A 7,577-nucleotide genomic window follows, 5' to 3' on the forward strand; every position below is an offset into this window, starting at 1 on the left:
TCACTGTAGGTGCTGCTTTTGGGATGGAATGTCCCTGTGGGTGCTGCAGGGGACAGGAGGGTAGCCACTGGGGGAGGGAAAAATCACTGTGTGTGCTGGGGGAGGGATAGGTCAGTGTGGGTGCTGGGGTAGGCAGGATCACTGCTGGAGAGGGAGATGTCACTGTGGGTGCTAGGTGGAGGGAGACTTCACTGTGGGTGCTGGGGGAGGGAGAGGTCACTGTGGGTGCTAGGTGGAGGGAGAGGTCACTATGGGTGCTGGGGAGGGAGAGGTCACTGTGGGTGCTAGGTGGAGGGAGAGGTCACTGTGGGTGGTTGGGGAGGGAGAGGTCACTGTGGGTGGATGGGGAGGGAGAGGTCACTGTGGGTGCTGGGGGAGGGAGAGGTCACTGTGGGTGCTGGGGGAGGGAGAGGTCACTGTGGGTGCTAGGTGGAGGAAGAAGTCACTGTGGGTGCTCAGGAGGGAGAGGTCACGGTGGGTGCTAGATGGAGGGAAAGGTCACTGTGGGTGCTGGGTAGGGAAGATGTCACTGTGGGTACTGGGGAGGGAGAGGTCAGAATGGGTCCTAGGTGGTGGGAGATGTCACTGTGATTGCTAAGTGAAGGGAGATGTTCCTGTGGGTACTGGGGAGGGAGAGGTCAGTATGGGTCCTAGGTGGAGGGAGAGGTCACTGGGTACTAGGTGGAGGGAGAGGTCACTATAGGCACTGGGGAGAGAGAGGTCAATATGGGTCCTAGGTGGAGGGAGAGGTCACTGGGTCCTAGCTGGAGGAAGAGATCACTGTGAGTGCTAGGGGAGGGAGTGGTCACTGGGTACTAGGTGGAGGGAGAGGTCACTATGGGTACTTAGGGTGGGGAGGTCAATATGGGTACTAGGTGGAGGGAGAGGTCACTATGGGTGCTGGGGGAGGGAGAGGTCAGTATGGGTATTAGGTGGAGGGAGAGGTCACTGTGATTGCTAGATGAAGGGAGATGTCACTCTGGGTACTGGGGAGGGAGAGGTCAGTATGGGTCCTAGGTGGAGGGAGAGGTCACTGAGTACTAGGTGGAGGGAGTGGTCACTATGGGTACTGGGCAGGGAGAGGTCAATATGGGTCCTAGGTGGAGGGAGAGGTCACTGGGTACTAGGTGGAGGGAGAGGTCACTATGGGTCCTAGGTGGAGGGAGAGGTCACCGTGAGTGCTGGGGGAGGGAGTGGTCACTGGGTACTAGGTGTAGGGAGAGGTCACTATGGGTACAGGGGAGGGAAAAAGGTCAATATGGGTACTAGGTGGAGGGAGAGGTCACTATGGGTGCTGGGGGAGGGAGAGGTCAGTATGGGTCCTAGGTGGAGGGAGAGGTCAGTATGCCACACTAGGATTTCTGTCTGGGCCTCTTCACTTGAAAGTGTTCCAAGCGGGGGCGGAGCTTCCCGCGGGTGGGCGGGGCTTATCGCGGCCGGGGGCGGGGCTTATTTTGAGCCGCGAGAGGGGCTTTTTTTGAAGATTTTAAAAAGGGGGGTGCCTGGGCACCCAGAGCACCCCCCTGTGCACGTGCCTGCTCGATTTTAAGCCTAATTTTTCAGCATTAAAAAATGTGCTGAAAAGTTACCCCCCTCGGCTTATATGCGAGTCAGTGGAGCAGAACGGATAATGGAGCAGGTTTTGTTACTGGCAGAGCAGCGTAAGGCTTGTGCACTAGTGATCCTGTGCAACGTGTCAGCAGTGCAATGATCGGGAATTCTTCCTGTGTGGGAATCGCTGTGTCTCATATCTATGTCGCCATCTAGTGGCTTCTTAAGACACAGCTTAAGACACAGCTGTATGATCCTGGGGCACATCTGGCTATGGGGAGGGGGGCTGACTTGTACTGAGGAAACATCTGGCTACTGTGGAGGGGGCTATACTGGGGAGGGGGCTTATCAATTTTTCCCGGTTTCTGAGGGAAAAGTGGGTACTGTATATTTTAGTATATAAAATATAACCATTATAAAAAAATTATAACAAGTTCCCTCACACAGGATGATGCTGTAGCATACTGGTAGCATACTGACTAATGGCATGGAAAATACACTGAAGTGAAGCTTGGCCAGGGATAAAGCCTGCTACACACCTTATGATTGGGCAATAACTGACCAATTTTCCCTCCTCCATGTATGTAGTATGAGGGTCAACAGATTTTGAAAACTTTGAGCAGATTGTGTAGATAAACCCTCATACTACATGGAGGTGGTAACATTGTTCAATGATTGGTCAATCATCATTGACAGTATGTTCCAGGCTTTGGTGGAAGAATCACCAGCCATTCCTGTAAGTATTCAAGGCTATGTTCACACTACAAATCGCTAAACGCAAAAGCAAAAGCAAACGCTGAGCGTTTTTCTGGCGTTTTCCTCAATAGTATTTTGAGCGTTTTTTCACTGCATGGGATAGCGTTTTTCAGCGTTTTCCAGCGTTTTACAGGAGATGGCCTCTACCAGGAAACAGAGGTGTGTTATGGGTAATCTGCTCTGTCTTGTAGCTAATCTGCTTTATTTACTGAGTAAAAGCGCTGGAAAAACGCTGATTATTGTGAACAGCCAAGCGATTTTGGGCGATTTTGAGGCGCTCCTATCTTTTACATTGAAGCGCTAATCGCTCAAAATCACTCAGAAATGGTACAGGTTACGAGTTTGCGTTTCAGCTAATCGCTGAAAAACGCAAAATGCTCATATGAGAACAGCCACATATACTTTACATTGACCAAGCGCTTTTCAAAACGCTAGCGCTTCCCAGCGATCCACAAATCGCCTGAAAAACGCTCTAGTGTGAATGGGGCTTAAATCTGTTGGCCTTGATGCTACATGGAGGCAGTGAAATTGGCCAGTCATTGGCCAAACAACATTGCATGTGTGCACCAAGCTTTAAGATTAGTACACACTTTCAATTAGTATTGACCAATCACTGACCAATTTTACTACCTCCATGAAGTATAAGGAGATAGCATTCAATATCTATTGACCCTCATACTACTGTACATGGAATAAGAGGGGTGACCTACATAATCTGTTCACAGTATTCAAAATCTGTTGGCCCGCATGCTATATGGAAGCAAAAGCGTAACAATAGACCCTGCAAGGGATGCAGCTGCAGGGGGCCCACAAGCCGCAGGGGGGCCCATGGGGAGGAGGAGTTTCTTTTCCCTGTACTGACAGACTGACAACTAATGCTGGGTACACACGTTGCGATTTCTCGCTCGATCCGCTGGATCAATTCGATTATTTCCGACATGTTCGATCGGGTTTCGATCGATACAGCCGTCAATTTTGCACATTAAGTATGCAAAATCGACAGAGAGTGTAATAAGCTGAGGCTGGGAGCACACTCGCCTGTTGGTATTCTGTATGCCTTTTCTGCACATGTGAAAGCATGCACATTTTATCACAGAAGCTAATGTAATTGATAGAGAAAATGCCTGCAGTGCTGTCTGTTTTTATCTGCATGGGGAAAACACATTCAAGTGTGCACTAGCCAACTCAATAACATTGGTTCTCAGTTTATCCGTGCAAAATCAAGGGGCGGCAGGGGGCATCTGAGGATTTGCAGGGGGTGCCCAGTGATTTCTAGTTACGCCTCTGCATGGAAGTGGTAAAATTGGTCACTGATTGGACAACTATCATTAAAGTCTGTACACATCTTTAGGGTGAGTGCACACATCCAATTTTGATTGGCCAATCTCTGACCAATTTTCCCACCTCCATGCTGCATGAGGGCAAAGAGATTTTGAATTATATGAACAGATTGCGTAGGTAAATCCTCATACTTCATGGAGGTGATAAAATTGGTCACTGATTGACTAATCATAAGGCTAGATGCACACTTAGCAGAAACGCTAGTGCTGCGGAAAATGCTGCATTTTTGACGCTATGGAAGTCTATGGTCCGCAGGAAAAAACGCATATAAAATACGCATGTGTTTTGTATGTGTGCATTTTTAAAAACGCTGGTTTTGTTGCATGATATGCAAAAATGCATAAAAACGCACATAATGAAAGTCAATGGTATCCGTTTTTCATGTGTTTTTATATGATGTTTTTTTTTTTTAAATGTTTTGTGATGTACAGTATTTCTGCTTCCTGTTGTCTCCCTAGTGATTAGCATAAAACGCAATTGAAAAAGGCATGAAAAATGCACAATATGCGAAACACAAATGCATAAAAACGCATGAATAAATCTCACTTCAGAGCTCATAGTTAGCAGGGGCATGTGTGTCCCTGCTAAAACGTCGCTATCCCGCGGCTAAACGGGGGTCCCTTACCCCCCGAAATTACCTCCGTGCAGCCGGGGATCTCTTCCTGATTGAGGCAGGGCTAACCGCCGCAGCCCTGCCCCACGCGCGTCTGTCAGACGTGTATCTCCGCCTCTCCCCCGCCCCTCTGTCTTCCTTCACTGAGAGGGGCGGGGGAGAGGCGGCGATGCGCCGCTGATAGACGCGACTGGAGGCAGGGCTGCAGCCGTTAGCCCTGCCTCAAGGAGCAGCAAAATCTACGACCAATTTGGTCGTAGATTTTGCGGGGGGGGTTGGGGGTGAAGGGACCCCCATTTAGCCGCGGGATAGCGGCGTTATAGCAGGGGCACACGTGCCCCTGCTAACTATGAGCTCTGAAGCGAGCATTATTCTCGCTTCAGTGTCTCTTTAAGTGGTTAAACTTCATGGCTGAAATGAAAAACAAAAAAAATATCTTCTTCTGTATAGCGCGACGTGCTGATAATAAAAAAGGTACAAAGTCCCCTCAGTCAAGGTGCGGCAGGTGTGCCAGTCCAACTGAACAAAGTCATAATATAAAATCTGGAAACGTTTCCTTGAAATGGAGGACAGAGCCGTCAGGACGTGGCTTAGTATTTATCGGTAAAAGCAGATGCAGGGTGAGGATGAGAATACAGCAACTCGAAAAAGTACTGAGAAGTTGACTACAGGTAAGACCAGGGGCGTAACTAGGGGGGTAGTAGCCCCTGCGACTGAAGTGGGGCCCACCAGAGGTGTGTGTGTGTGTGGAGGGGCCCAACTACTAATCTTCCCTTTCTCTGATACTACAGATCAGATGTTTTGTTGCTATGCTTGTTATGGGGGTGAATATCATGATGACCACACTTGTTTTATGACCCTTGTGAGATGGGCAAGAAAGGGTTGTGAACATTAATGTCTCCCATCAACATTTTGCTGGGTGACCCATGGTTTGTAGTTATGCCCCTGGGTAAGACTGAGTATGATCTTCATGTTTCTCATCATTTCTTGCAGTCAGGAGACACCGTGCCTCAGTTGTGGTGTTTTGTGGTCAACTCCTTTCCTACACTTGTTAGGGGAGGAGATGGGCACAAAAGAGAGGCTGTGAAGATTAGGAAATGTAATTGTGGGAGTCCTAATTGGGTACATGAGAAGGTGAACTGTTTTCTCCAATAATTACAGGACTACTGTTGCAAATTTTATGGAGAATCTAGTGTGTGTACAGCGGTCATGTGACATTGGCATTGGCAAGATATCCAGCATGTTGGATCATCTCACTAGAAAGCAGCCTGAGGGTATTGCTCTCTCTCTCTCTCTTGCTCTGCCACCAGGTGCAGACCCTGCTGGGTGATGTCTCAAGTGTGTATGAGGCATATGATTGAAGCGAACCTGCAAACCTACAAAGTGGGGAATCTCTGGATATCCTCCCTGAACCCCCATCCCCCCACTGGCCAGACCATCTTCTAGTTTGTGTTTGTGTATGCAATGCGGTTAGCATGTGCAGCACAGTTGAACTCACTCAAGAAGGGTAGCATGGCCACAAGTGCCTTCAGTATAGGTAGCCAAGTAAAGGTACCCTCAATATAGATAGCCAAGTATAGGTGCCCACAGTATAGGTAGCCAAGTATAGGTGCCCCAGTATAGGTAGGCAAGTTTAGTTGCCCCCAGTATAGGAAGCCAGGTACAGGTACCCCCAATACAGTTAGCCAATAGCCAGGCATAGGTGCTCTCAATATAGGTAGTCAGGCATTGTTGCCCCAGTATAGATAGCCAGGTATAAGTGCCCCAGTATAGGTGTCCCAGTATAGATAGCCAGGTATAAGTGCCCCCAGTATAGAAAGCTAAGTATAAGCCTGCCTGCTGTTACCTCTGCTGCATGACTCCAAACTCTGGCCTGGTGAACACCGAACGGTTTTTGCAGTGATCCGCAAACCACTTCCGCCTGTGAAAACGCCTGGCTAATGTATTTCAATGGGATGGTGCACACCAGCGGTTTGAGGTTTTTAGCAAGCCGCAAATGTGCCTCCTGCTGCACGTTTGCGGTTTGCAGAAGCGATTCTGCCTCAATGTAAAGTATAGGAAAAATGCAAACCGCTCTGAAAAACACTAGATCAGAGCGGTTTTCCAGACATTTTTGTTATAAAAGCTGTTCAGTAACAGCTTTTACTGTAACAGTATTTGTAATCTGCTAAACAAAAACGCTCCCAAAACCGCTAGGCATGTTTAGAAAACATCTCTAAACATACCTAGAATCCCTCTGAAATCTGCTCCATAAACTGCTCGCGTTTTGAGGATCTGCTAGCGGTTTTGGTGTGCATTGGGCCTCTCTGGAGAGTGCAGTCACACTGTCCTCTGTCATTTACTCCCCTCCCTCCTCCGGTCCTGGTAGCGCCTGTGCGGCTCCTCCTCATCATCATAGCTGCAGGCCTGTAGTAGCCAGTTCCCCTCTGGTGGCGCGGAGCGCTGTGCTGGTCAGAATGGCCGGGTAAATGGCAGACAGACACGGCAGCGTCACGCTTCTTCCAGAGACTTCGGGTTTCTGCCTCCTCCATAAGTGACCTGTCTGCTTACTGTCCTCATCATAGGCTGTTTTTTTGCGGCAGTGCTGGTACGGGCAGGGCGGCCGGGCGAACGGTGGCCAGGAGAACGGCGGCAGTGCCACTTACTCTACTTCCCACTTCCGGTTTCTGCCCGGGGCCACCTCCAGACATTTGCTGCCTGAAAGGTCACCTCAGGCTGTGTCATGGACGGTCCAGTCCTGGCTTAATGGCACAAGCAAAGGTCGCTATGCTCATCCTGCTGGAACCTAAATAAGGGAAAAACAGGTGCTAAGGGAAGTGGTCAATTTACATGCAAACACGCACTAACACACTGCACTCAAAACACATGGTCACTAGAGATGGCCAGAACAGTTCGTCAGCGGACAGTTGCTGCATATAGGTAGGGAAGGCATTAGCTAGGCCTGTGTTCTTGTTCCTCACTTGCTGTGAAAGCACCCCAAACAGCCCTTTTGAAGACTAGCACATCGGTCTCCTGGGTTTTTTTTGTGTGTGTGTGACACTCCACAGCCCACCGACACCCAGAGCTGTGTGCACACTACTGATGTTGCCTTATTAAAGGGAACCTAAACTGAGAAGCATATGGATTTTTCTTTTTAGGCTACTGTCCCACCAAGACGTTGCGTTTTAGGGGACGTTATGGTCGCATAACGTGCCCCTAACGCAACGCATGGTGGTGTTGAAGTTGGACGTCAGATTGAGCTGCGTTATGCAACTCTCAAAGCAGCAGCTCTAGGTTAGTGATAGGAAGTCCGGATCTTTTTAAGAATTTGGATCAT

At 49.1% G+C, this 7,577-nt stretch overlaps 1 protein-coding gene across 3 annotated transcripts in view; it reads left to right on the top strand.

Moving 5' to 3' along the window:
* Window positions 1-4,817: 4,817 nt before the first annotated feature.
* Window positions 4,818-7,577, top strand: part of LOC137532009 (NACHT, LRR and PYD domains-containing protein 3-like) — a 201,210-nt gene continuing 198,450 nt past the window's right edge. For all 3 annotated transcript variants that reach the window (XM_068252095.1, XM_068252098.1, XM_068252097.1), the window contains exon 1: window positions 4,818-4,932. The gene's annotated coding sequence lies outside the window, so the exon portion shown is untranslated. The remainder of the gene's footprint in view (window positions 4,933-7,577) is intronic.

The sequence above is a fragment of the Hyperolius riggenbachi genome, chromosome 9 (genome assembly GCF_040937935.1).
Source record: "Hyperolius riggenbachi isolate aHypRig1 chromosome 9, aHypRig1.pri, whole genome shotgun sequence".
NCBI lineage: Eukaryota > Metazoa > Chordata > Amphibia > Anura > Hyperoliidae > Hyperolius > Hyperolius riggenbachi.